General features: G+C 46.3%; 1 long non-coding RNA gene across 2 annotated transcripts in view; it reads right to left on the bottom strand.

The window, feature by feature from the left end:
* The window catches only part of LOC148147130 (uncharacterized), a 73,841-nt gene extending 65,534 nt beyond the window's left edge, over positions 1–8,307 (bottom strand). For both annotated transcript variants that reach the window (XR_015760064.1, XR_015760065.1), the window contains exons 1-2: positions 8,197–8,307; positions 7,104–7,219 (exon numbers count right to left, since the gene is read on the bottom strand). This is a non-coding gene — a long non-coding RNA (uncharacterized LOC148147130). The remainder of the gene's footprint in view (positions 1–7,103; positions 7,220–8,196) is intronic.
* Positions 8,308–12,917: the final 4,610 nt, after the last annotated feature.

Raw genomic sequence — 12,917 nt, 5'->3', positions numbered from 1 at the left:
CACACACACACACAGCGAGGGAGGGACACACACACACACACACAGCGAGGGAGGGACACACACACACACACAGCGAGGGAGGGACACACACACACAGCGAGGGAGGGACACACACACACACACAGCGAGGGAGGGACACACACACACACAGCGAGGGAGGGACACACACACACACACAGCGAGGGAGGGACACACACACACACACAGCGAGGGAGGGACACACACACACACAGCGAGGGAGGGACACACACACACACAGCGAGGGAGGGACACACACACACAGCGAGGGAGGGACAGGCACACACACAGCGAGGGAGGGACACACACACACAGCGAGGGAGGGACACACACACACAGCGAGGGAGGGACACACACACAGCGAGGGAGGGACACACACACACAGCGAGGGAGGGACACACACACACAGCGAGGGAGGGACACACACACACAGCGAGGGAGGGACACACACACACACACAGCGAGGGAGGGACACACACACACACACAGCGAGGGAGGGACACACACACACACACAGCGAGGGAGGGACACACACACACAGCGAGGGAGGGACACACACACACACACACAGCGAGGGAGGGACACACACACACAGCGAGGGAGGGACACACACACACAGCGAGGGAGGGACACACACACACACAGCGAGGGAGGGACACACACACACAGCGAGGGAGGGACACACACACACACACACACAGCGAGGGAGGGACACACACACACACACACACACACACAGCGAGGGAGGGACACACACACACAGGATGAGGGACACACACAGCAAGAGCGACACGCACACAGTGGGAGAGGGACATGCACACACACATACTCACACAGCGTGGGAGGGACACACAGTGAGTGAGTGATAGGCATACACACACATACAGAGCGAGGGGAGGACACCCTCACACACAGCAAGAGGGTCACACACACACACAGAGCGAGGTTGAAACACGCACACACAGCGAGGATGGGACATGTGCTCAGAAAGCGAGAGGACACACACACACGAGGGGACACACACACAAAGTGAGGAAGGGAGACATGCAGACATACGCACACATAAACACACACACACACACACAGTGAGGGAGGGACATGCTCACACACAGCCAAGGAAGGGGACACACACACACACACACACAAACACAGAACAAGGGAGGGACACGTGCACACACAGTGATGTGTCTCCTCGGACGTGTAATCGTCCAGCTCTCACTCCAGTCTGCTCCCTCACAGGGTCACCGTCTCTGTGACTCCCAGGTACAACTAGGCCTCGATCCTCAGTGCTGATTTATATTCTCCCAGGTGTGAGTCAGCCTCAAGCTCCTGCTCCAAGTTGCTCCCTCACACGGTCACTCCCTCTGTGACTCGGTGCTGATTTCGAGCCTCCTGCTCTGCTTTTTATCCAAATCCAAGTCCCAGTCGGCCGTGACCCTCGCTGCTGATGTATATTCTCCCGCTCTGTGCTGCTCTCTCTCAGGGTCTCTCCCCTTGTGACTCCCAGGTAATGGTCAGCATCAAACCTCAGCTGCGATTTATAACATCCCATTCCGCACTGCTCTCTTACAGGATCGCTGCTGTGCCTGGAAGACAGTGGGAAAGAGGAGGCTTAGACAGAGAAGAGGGTGTTACAGTGATTGAGGGAGCTGTAGGGGATGAAACAGGTTATCTGGGGAGCTAGGCAGACCTGCAGTAACTAAAGAACGCTACTGGAAGATACAGCGAGAGTTGCAGACACTGAAGAAGGCAAAGGAAATAGAGAGATGGTGGCTTGTTCATGACGGAGCTTTGTAGAGTCTAAAGGGCTTCAAAGTTTGAGAGAAGATTTGTGGCACGGGTGCTCATTGTTGTGGTTCTGTTCGCCGAGTTGGGAATTTGTGTTGCAGACGTTTCGTCCCCTGTCTAGGTGACATCCTCAGGGAGCCTCCTGTGAAGCGCTTCTGTGATCTTTCCTCCGGCATTTATAGTGGTTTGTACCTGCCGCTTCCGGATGTCAGTTCCAGCTGTCCGTTGCAGTGGCCAGTATATTGGGTCCAGGTCGATGTGCTTATTGATTGAAACTGTGGATGAGTGCCATGCCTCTAGGAATACCCTGGCTGTTCTCTGTTTGGCTTGTCCTATAATAGTAGTGTTGTCCCAGTCGAACTCACGTTGCTTGTCATCTGCGTGTGTGGCTACTAAAGATAGCTGGTCGTGGCATTTCGTGGCGAGTTGATGTTCATGGATGCGGATCGTTAGCTGTCTTCCTGTTTGTCCTATGTAGTGTTTTGTACAGTCCTTGCATGGGATTTTGTACACTACATTGGTTTTGCTCATGCTGGGTGTCAGGTCCTTCGTCCTGATGAGTTGTTGTCCGAGAGTGGCTGTTGGTTTGTGTGCTGTTATGAGTCCTAGTGGTCACAGTAGTCTGGCTGTCAGTTCAGAAATGTTCTTGATGTATGGTAGTGTGGCTAGTCCTTTGGGTTGTGGCATGTCCTCGTTCCATTGTCTTTCCCTGAGGCATCTGTGGATGAAATTGCGTGGAGTTTGACCCCACCCCACAGCTCACCAATAGGATAAACAACACACTGAGAAATCTACAAAAAACGGAGAGATAACCAGGTTTGACCTACAGAGAATGAAATCTGAAAGCAACAGCACTCCCAGATTCTATGGACTACCTAAAGTACACAAACCAGACATCCCACTCAGACCCATAGTATCACTACCCGGGAACTACAGCAGAAACTGAAACATCTGATCAGCGGATCCAGACACTCTATACAGTCAACACAGGAATTCTTAGACATGATCAGAAATAACACACATAGACAAGAAAAAAATTATGGTCTCATTCGATGTCACGGCACTGTTCACCCCTATCGACAAAACCCGAGCCAGAGAAACAATAGCCAATCTGCTGGACATACAGAACAGACAACAGGACGGTGAACCTATCAACAAAGACGGTATACTCAAACTACTGGACTTGTGCCTCACAACACACTTCACATTCAACAACCAAACATATGAACAAATCAATGGCACCCCCATGGGCTCACCCATCTCTGGACTCATAGCAGAAGTGGTAATGCAAAGATTAGAACAAACAGTCTTACCGCAAATTCAACCCGCACTCTGGGTCAGAAATGTGGATGACACCTTTGTAATCATTAAAAACACAGAAATAGAGAACACACAGCGGATCATCAACGCCACTCTCACAGGAATCCGATTCACTAGAGAGGAAGGAAAGGACACCCAACTCCCATTCCTAGACGTGATGGTACAGAGAACACCGAACGGAGAATTCACCACAAAGGTATACAGGAAAGCCACACACACAGAACGAGTCCTGAACTACAAAAGCAACCACCCAACACACACAAAGGAAGTTGCATCAAGACACTATTCAAAAGGGTCATGACACACTGCAGTACACCAGAACTACTGCAAAAAGAGGAAGAAAAACACCTATACAATGTATTCGCCAAAAACGGATAACCCCGCAATTTTTAAAGTAGATCTGGGGAGGCTATTTGCAGGTAAAGGGAAGTCTGGCAAGTCGGAATATTTTAAAACCGAGATAAAAGGAGCGTTTAGCGCCAGCATGTTCCTGTTAGCGTGCAGCTCAATGCTGACTGAATTAGGAAACACTGGCTGAGTTTCGAGGCTGTGGTCAAGAAAAAAGGGGTCACATGTCAGATATAACTGGCTGACTCAAGGGAATCCCTTCAGGAGCATCGGGGCTGTAGAAATACACTTAGGATGGAAATCAGGAATGTAAAAAGGGGACATGAGATAGATTTGGCAGAGAAAGTTAAGGAGAATCCAAAGAGACTCTACAAGTGTATTAAGAGCAAAAGAAGAGCTAGGGACAAACCCGGTATCCTTAGTGATCATTGAAGCCAACGATGTGTGAAACTAAAAGATCCGAAACAAATATTTCACTTTGGAACTTACTGTGGATAAAGACTGGGACGATCAGGGAACTAAACAGTGTTTGGCCTGACCACTATTGGAATACTGTGTGCAATTCTGGTCTCAATGCCATCGGGAGGATGTCGTGGGACATGAAAGGATTCAGAAGAAATGACCAAAGATGTTGCCAGGGTTGGAGGGTTTGTGCTTCAGGGAAACGCCAGAATAGGCTGGGGCTGTTTTCAGTTGAACATGGGAGGCTGAGGAGTTAACCGATAAAAGGTGTTTAAAATCATGATGGTCATCGACAGGGTCAATAGACAAGGTCATTTCCCCAGGCGAGGGAAACTTTTCAAAGGGATCTAAAGGACAACTGGCTTCCGCAGAGTGGATGGAATAAGCTGCCAGAGCAAATAGTGGAGGCTGATAGAAATAAATTTAAAAGGCATGTGGATGGGTGTATGAATAGCAAAGGTTCAGAGGGATATTGGCAAAATTGTGGCAAATGTGACTAGAAACGTCATGCAGGAGTTGGTCCGAAGGGCCTGTTTCCGTGCTGTACATCTCTATGACTCAATGTCTTGAAATGAATCCACATTATAGAAAAGGAGGTGCTGGAGGTTTTAAAAAACAAAGGTAGATAAATCCCCAGGACCTGATCAATGTCTCAGGACATTGTGGGAAGCTGAAGAAGAAATTGTAGGGCCCCCAGCAGAGATATTTGTACCATAGAGTGCTGCATGTGATAGGCTGTTAGACTGGAGGGTGGCATTGTGGACAGTGAAGAAGGTTTTCTGAGATTACAAAGGGATCCTGATGAAATGTGTGAATGGCTGAAAAACTGTAGGTGGAGTTCAATCTGAATAATTGCGAGGTAATGCATTTGGTACAACAAACCCGGGCAGGGCTTATACAATTAATGGCAAGACCTACAGTGGTGTTGTAGAACAGAGGGGACTCAGGGTTCAGCTACATTGTTCTTTGAAGTTTGCAACATGGAGAGACAGGATAGTTTAAAAAAAGGTGCTTGCCTCACTTGCTTTCATTGCTCAGTCCTTTGGATATAGGAGTTGGGAAGTCATATTGAGATTACACAGGCCATTGGTGAGTCCTCTTCTGGAATACTGTGTCCAGTTCTGGTCGCCCAGTTATAGGAAGGATATTATTAAGCTGGAAAGGATTGGGAGGAGATTTACTGGGATGTGGCTGGGTACGAAAGGCTTCAGTATAAAGAAAGGCTGAATAGGTTGGTATTTTTCACTGAAACCTGAATGTTGACAAATGACCTCATAGAAGTTTATAAAATCATGAGGGAGTTAGATAGAGTTAATGAGAGTTGTCTTAATGTTTAAAAGACATTTGGATTAGTACAGGAATAGGAAAGGTTTGAAGGGATATGATCCAGGAACAGGCAGGTGGGATGAGATCCTTATTAGAGTATGGTTAGCGTTAACTCAGCAGTGCGGTATGACTCTCTGACTATGATCATAATTTTGTGTCATCAATTAAGAAAGGCTGCAAGAGAAAGCCAGGGAACTACAGACTGATGAGCGAGACATCAGGGTGGGTCAGTTGTTGGAGGTCATTCTGAGAGGTAGGCCTTACATGCATTTGGAAAGATAAGGCCTGATTACGGACAGCCAGCATGGCTTTGTGCATGGGATAACATGTCCCACAAACTTAAATGGAGTTTTCTCAACCTGTGACCAAAAAGAAAGATGAAGGCAGAGCAACAGACGTTGTTTCTGGCTTCCGCAAACCCTTGTTCAGGATGTAGCATGATTCATTGGTTAGTAGGGGTAGATCACAAAGGATGAGGGAGAGCTAGCCAACTAGATACAAAATGGGATGACAGTGGGAGACAGAGGGTGGTGGGAGAGGGTTGCTGTTCAGACTGGAGGCCTCTGACCAGCAGTGTGCTGTAAGGATCGGTGCTGGGACCACTGTTGTGCACCACTTACATAAACAATTTGAGTGAAAATATAGGAATCCCTGTTAATATGTTTATAGATACCAAGATTAGTGGAAGAGTGGGCAGGGAATATAGTTATCGAAGGGGATGTTAATCAACTGGGCCAAGGAATGAAAGATGGAGTTTAATTCACGTGTTGGATTTAGTTAAGACAAACCAGGGAGGACTAACACCGGTAATGGTTGGGCCCTGGACAGTGTTGTAGAAAAGAGAGAGACCAAGGGGTGCAGTTACATTGTTCCTTGGACTGGCATCACAGGGCGACAGGGTGTTGAAAGCGGCAATTGGCACACTTGTCTTCATTGGTCAGAGCATTGAGTACATGAGTTGGAGATATTGGTAACACTGTCGTCAATATTTCTCCTGGGCAGAGGAGGCCACGGGGTGACCTTATAAAGGTTTATGAAACCATGTAGGGTTTAAGTAAGGTGAATTGCCAAGGGTAGGTGAGTCCAAAGCTAGAGGCATAAACGTGAGGCGAGAGAGCAAGGATTTAAAGAGGGAGCTGAGGGGCAACATTATCCACAGAGGATGGTGCATAGAGGGAATGGACTGCCAGAGGAAATGGTAAAAACAAGTACAATTACAACATGGAAAAGACACTCGGGCAGGTACATGGAGAGGAGAAGGTTTGAAGGGATATGAGCCAAACACAGGCAAACTCGACTCATTCCATTTAGGAAGCTTCAGCCGAAGAGTCATGCCCCACAGAAACAGACCCTATGTCTCCAGTTATTGGAGGAGGAGACTATCGAGACAAGGCATGTTGTAGAGACTGAAGCAAGGTACAGTGATACGGATGGCCATCTGGACTGGAGGTTTCAAATACGTGAAATAATTGGTAAGAGGGGAGGGGATGACTGAGATAGGAACTGTTATAGGAGTTAGAATGATTGAAGACACTGGTCCTCTATACAAGTCATAGATACAGTGTTGGAGAGGGAATAGGGAACAGAAAGATCCCAGGCAGCATTACCACCCTCGCGTGGGAGGCCTGCTTTCCCCTCAGTTGTTCTGACGCTCCCTAAGAAAGCACAGGCCTGGACTGATAACTGGGAACTGCCGATGCTGTCTCATTACAACAAAACTTGCAGCAGGCTTAGTGATTGAGCCTAGGGCGTGTCTGTACTGTGCTCCCCCTCCAGCACATTCTCTATGTCATGTCTTGTTAGCTTATTACTTTCTGCTCTGTGCACTGGAATGATCTTACCTGGGACCAGGATTTATTGAAGACTCCCGACCTCCCTGACTTTGTCTTTCTGGCTGACCAACCATCGTTCCAACCAGCAGTTGGCAAGCCTATTGAGTCAGGAACTCCATGAGTACCTGTAGAAGACACAGAAATAGGCAGAATGGGAAATTAGACTAATGCTTTGAGGGTTACACATATAGCATGGCACTGAGCCCACAGAGATCAGGAAAATCCCAGTCTCCATTCCTGACCTGTGCTGCCTCATCTCTCTGGAGTGGAGAATTCTGTTGGCTCATGATCTGGAGTAGCTTCAAAAGTGAGAGACAGTGACAGAGGCAGCAATTAGACCCACACAGTGAGGGATACCACATGGAGAGGTACTGAGTCACATCAACAGAGTGCCGGGTCAAACAATTGTGCAGGAAGAAAGGGTTTTGATTCATGTTGCACTGGGATACACAAAGTGTGAGCAGGCGAAGTGATGGCCTCGTGGCATTATTGTGTGACAATTTATCCAGAAACTCAGCAAGTGTTCTCTGGACACAGGTCCAAATCCCACCATTGCAAATGATTGAATGTGAAGTAAATGCTTCAAAAACGATGTAATTAAAAACCTGTAAGTGAGTATTAAACAATTGCTGATGTTAAGAAAAATCCATCGGGTGCATTCCTGTCTTTAGTGAAGTAATCTAAGGTGGGACTGGGATATCACAGGTATTAAAGAACAACAGTTGAGGGAGGGACAGGACAGGCAGCTCAATGTCCCAGGGGACAGATGCTGCAGGAAGGACAGAAGGGGAGCTGAGAGAGGAGGAGAGCTGCTGGTTCTGACTGGGTGAACCATCCCAGCAGGACTGAGAGAGGCTATTCCTGCGGGACCGCCCTGTGTCCGTGGGATTAATCAGTAACAATGGGTCTTCCCTTTCCTCTGATTGTTCTACAGACCCCGAGAGCCCCGCCCTCCTGCACCTTGACCTTCTCAAGATGGCGGCCCTGAGGCCCGCGCTCCCTCTTCCCTCAAACAAATGGCGGCCGTGACCCTGGACCGCTTCCCCAACAGAGATCGCCGCCCCTTTACACGGGCCTGGAGTATTATTTTCGCTCTTTTTACCTGTTTTCGGGATTTGTGAATTCTCTCCGCTCTTTTCTCCCAGCGAGGCTCCCACACAGCGGCTCCGACCATCGCTCTCTGAAGTCGATCGCAGCCGCTGTCGGAGAAAGCAGCTCCATGTCATGACGAATGTGACACTGCGCATGCTCTGCATAGAAACCAATCTGCGCGTGCGTCTGAGGTTATCGGTGAGTTGATATATAATATTCCAATCTGCACAGAATCATGGGTGAAATATTAGTCATTAACAATTGCTCTGTCGACTTACAGTCATAGACATGTCTAGCTTGCCAATAAATTGTTTGTTCCAATTCAACCATATCGGCCAGGTATATAAATTACCAATCGTTCTGGGAATTTGAAAATAAGTTTTTTACTCGAGTTGTGTAAATCGATTGGAAATATATATGCTATCAGATTTACATCTCAACTATTTTTTAAAATGTCACATAGATTTATGAGAGAGGTTTAACGCTGTACCGTGGAGTGAGAACGATCAATCGTGCAAAACACTTTGCTTTCTGACCAATCCTGAAGCGTTCACTCGCCGAGAATGCTTTGGCCCCGCTCCTCACTCACTCTGGTTGGAAGACCGGCCGCTGCTCAGTCCTCTAGTTCCGCCCCTTCCTCCCAATTGCAGAGTTGATTCAACTGGCCAAGCAAAAGAAACATTAAGGGACAAGGGAACTTAGAGTCGATGCCTTCTGATGCGGTGAAAATATCCTGAATCTTGGACCGAGAGGCCAGAGATTAATTCACAACTTGTGCAGGTTTGTAATAACATCTTTGAACAGGTTCATTAGGAAAAACAAGGGAAGTCCGGAACAGCACTAAAACAATAACAAAACCCATGCAATATGGTGGGACTCTCAATGCTCAGATGATTTTAGTCTTTACCAAGTGTTTCAGGGCCCCAGTGGGTCCCAGTTCAGGCTGTTGCACTCCTTCTAGTGCACAGCCAAATACCACAATTGTGTGGCAAAGTGTTGTGGTGGGAGATAGAGGTGCTTTTTTGAAAGGCATTCGGTTTTGGAGGGGATAAGAATTGAGAAGGAGTAGGGTTTTGTATGGAGTTACCTGTTCCCCTCCTGTTGCAGCATCTTATTATTGCCCTGATTCTACCTCGTACATTTTTGGTAGATATCAGTGACATTTCGTAAGCCCACAATACAAGATGTGTCACTCTGTTTAAGACATCAGAAATCTCTTGTAGCACTATAGTCATAGAACAATACAGCGCAGAACAGGCCCTTTGGTCCTTGATGTTGCGCCAACCTGTGAACTATTCTCAGGCCAACACCCTACACTATCCCAAAATCACACATGTGCTTATCTAAAGGATTGTTTAAATCTCCATAATGTGGCTGAGTTAACTACATTAGCAGGTAGTGCATTCCACGCCCTAACCACTCTGAATAAATAACCTGCCTCTGATATTGGTCTTAAATCTATCACTCCTCAATTTGTAGTTCTGTGCCCTAATACGCAATGATGTCATCATCCTTGAAAAAGACCTGCACTGTCTACCATATCTCAGCCTCTGATCATCTTGTATGTCTCTATCAAATCCCCTCTTGGCCTTCTTGCCAATGAGAACAGGTTCAAGTCTCAACTTTTCCTCATAAGACCTTCCCTCCAGACAAGGGAACAACCTCGTAAATCTCCTCTGCACCTTTTCCAATGCTTCCACATTCTTCCCGAAATATGGGCACCAGAACTGCACACAATATTCCAAGTATGGCTGCACCAGCGTTTGTATAGGTGCAGCATGATATTGTGGCTCAGGAATTCAATCCCTCCACGAATTAAACCTCACACACCGTATGCCTTCTTAACAGCACTATCCAACTGGGTGGCAACTTTCAGGCATCTATGTACATGGACCCCAACATCCCTCTGCACATCCACAAACCAAGAATCTTTCCATTGACCCAGTACCCTGCCTTCCTATTATTCTTCCCAAAGTGCATCACCTCACATTTAGCTGCATTGAACTCCATTTGCCACCTCTCCGCCCAATTTTGCAGTTTATCCATGTCACCCTGCAACCTGTAACATTCTTCCACACTGACCACTATTCCACCGATTTTAGTGTCGTCTGCAAATTTACTAATCCATCCACCTATGCCTGCATCTAAGTCATTTATAAAAATGACAAACAGCAGTAGTCCCAAAACAGATCCTTGTGGCACACCACTAATAACCGGACTCCAGGCTGAATATTTTCTATTAACCACCATTCGCTGCCTTCTCTCAGAAAGCCAGTTTCTAATCCAAACTGCTAAATCACCCTCAATTCCATGTCTCTGCATTTTCACCAACAGCCTACCATGTGGAACCTTATCAAAGACTTTACTGAAGTCCATGTATACCACGTCAACTGCCTGACCATCATCTACATGCTTGTTCACCTTCTCAAAAAACTCAGAGGATTGTGAGACACGACCTGCCCTTGATGAAACCATGTTGACTATCTGAAATCAAATTGTTTTTTGCTAGATGATTATAAATCTTATCAGTTATAATCATTTCCAATATCTTTCCGACAACAGAAGTAATGCTCATTGGTCTATAATTACCTGGGTCATCTCTGCTACCCTTCTTGAACAAGGGCACAACATTTGCAATCCTCCAGTCCTCTGGTACCAAACCTGTAGACTTAAATATCAAAGCCAAAGGCTCAGCTGTCTCCTCCCTCGCTTCCCAGAGAATCCTCGGATAAATCCCATCCAGCCCAGGGGACTTGTCCAGTTTCACTCCTTCTAGAATTGATAACATCTGTTCATAACTAACCTCAATCCTTTCTAGTCTAACATCTCTTACCTCGTTCTTCTCCTCTACAATATTCTCCTTTTTCCTGAGTGAAAACCAATGAGAAATGTTCATTTAGCATCTCTCCGATCTCCACAGGGTCCACACTCAACTTCCCACTTCTGTCTTTGATTGGTCCTATTCCTACCCTATCCCTTTATTCCTCACATAACTATAGAATGCGTTAGGGTTCTCCTTTATTCTATTTGCTGAAGACTGCTCGTGTCCTCTCTTTGCTCCTCTTAACTCTCTCTTTAAATCCTTCCTAGCTGATATGTACTTCTCCATCACCTCATCTGTACCATCTTGCCTCATCAACACATAAGCTCCTACATCTTCTTAACAAGAGATGCAATTTCTGCAGTAAGCCACAGTTTCCTTACCTGATTACTTCCTCCCTGCCTTACAGGGACATACCTATCAAGGACACGCAATATCTGTTCCTTAAACCAGCTCCACATTTCAATAGTCTGCATCCCCTGCATTTTGCATCTTAATTCTTGCTGAATCGCATTATAATTGCCCCAGCCCCATTGATAAATCTTGACCTGTGGCATGTACCTATCCCTTTCCAATGCTAAACTAAATGTAATTGAATTATGATCACTCTCTCCAAAAAGCTTACCTACAACTAAATCAAACTCCTAGTCTGGTTCATTACCAAGGACCAATCCAATGTGGCCTCATCTCTTGTCGGCCCTTCGACATACTGTGTCAAGAAACCCTCCTGTACACATTGGACAAAAACTGATCCATCAGACATACTAAAGTTATAGCATTTCTAGTCAATGTTGGGAAAGTTATAGCCCCCATAATGACCACCCTGTTACTTTCACTCCTACCCAGAATAATTTTGCTAATCCTCTCTTCCACCTCTCTGGAACTCTGCGGAGGCTTATAAAAAACTCCAAGCAGTGTGACCTCTCCTCTCCTGTTTTTAACCTCAGCCCACACTACCTCAGTAGATGAGTCCTCATCAAAAGTTCTCTCAGCCGCCGTTATACTATCTTTGACTAACATGACATGCATGGACCCATTGCAGAGCTTCAAACTCCATTAGGCAGGCAGACTCAGTCTGGCACCTCCTCTGTCCTTAAGACCATCTGCACTGCCTGCGCTCCTCCATTTTCCTTTTGCACATTCCCTTTCCAATCCACCCCACCTGCATCACTCCACAATTGGAGCTGTCAAGGGCAGAAGTCTGTGGAAAACCCTCCCTAACCTTCTCTATCCTCCTTTTAAGATGTATTTTAAAATCCTTCTCTTTAATCAATGTTTTGATCATCCATGAAGCACCTTAGGAGATTTGCCATTCTGAAAGATTCCATGCAAAGCAAGTAGTTTTTGTTATTGCCATACATTAGGAGAAACAGGAATGATGCATTCAAAATTATAACAAGAAAGTCACTGACAGGTGTAGTGTGCAGGCCACCAAATAATAACATCACATTGTGATGGGCAATAAACAAAGAAATAACTAATGCCTGTAAAAATGGTACGGCTATTATCATGGGTGATTTTAATCAACATGTCGATTGGTTGAACCAGCTCAGTCAGGGTAGCCTTGAGTTTGTTAACTGTATCCATGATAGTTTCATTGAACAGTATGAAATGGAACTGACAAGGGAGCAGGCTATCCAAGATCTGGCCCCTGTGCAATGAGACAGGAATGATTAATGACTTCAGAGTTAGGGAACCTCTTGGAAGACGTGATCTCTGTATGGTTGAATTTAGAATAGATATGGCAAGTGTGAAGGTAAAATCTAATACCTGGGTCCTGTGCTTGAACACGGGGAACTACAATAGAATGAGGGAGAACCTGGATAAAGTAGACTGAAAACAATGATTTTATGGTGGGACTATTGATGACCAGCGGCAGATTTTCAAAGACATGTTACAAAGTGCTCAGT

This window comes from Chiloscyllium plagiosum, unplaced genomic scaffold, assembly GCF_037043375.1.
Source record: "Chiloscyllium plagiosum isolate Xiang-an unplaced genomic scaffold, Cpla_swu_hap1 HiC_scaffold_18, whole genome shotgun sequence".
In the NCBI taxonomy this organism is placed as follows: domain Eukaryota; kingdom Metazoa; phylum Chordata; class Chondrichthyes; order Orectolobiformes; family Hemiscylliidae; genus Chiloscyllium; species Chiloscyllium plagiosum.
Note: the sequence above shows the minus strand (reverse complement) of the source record. Positions and strands in the feature narration are given on the sequence as shown.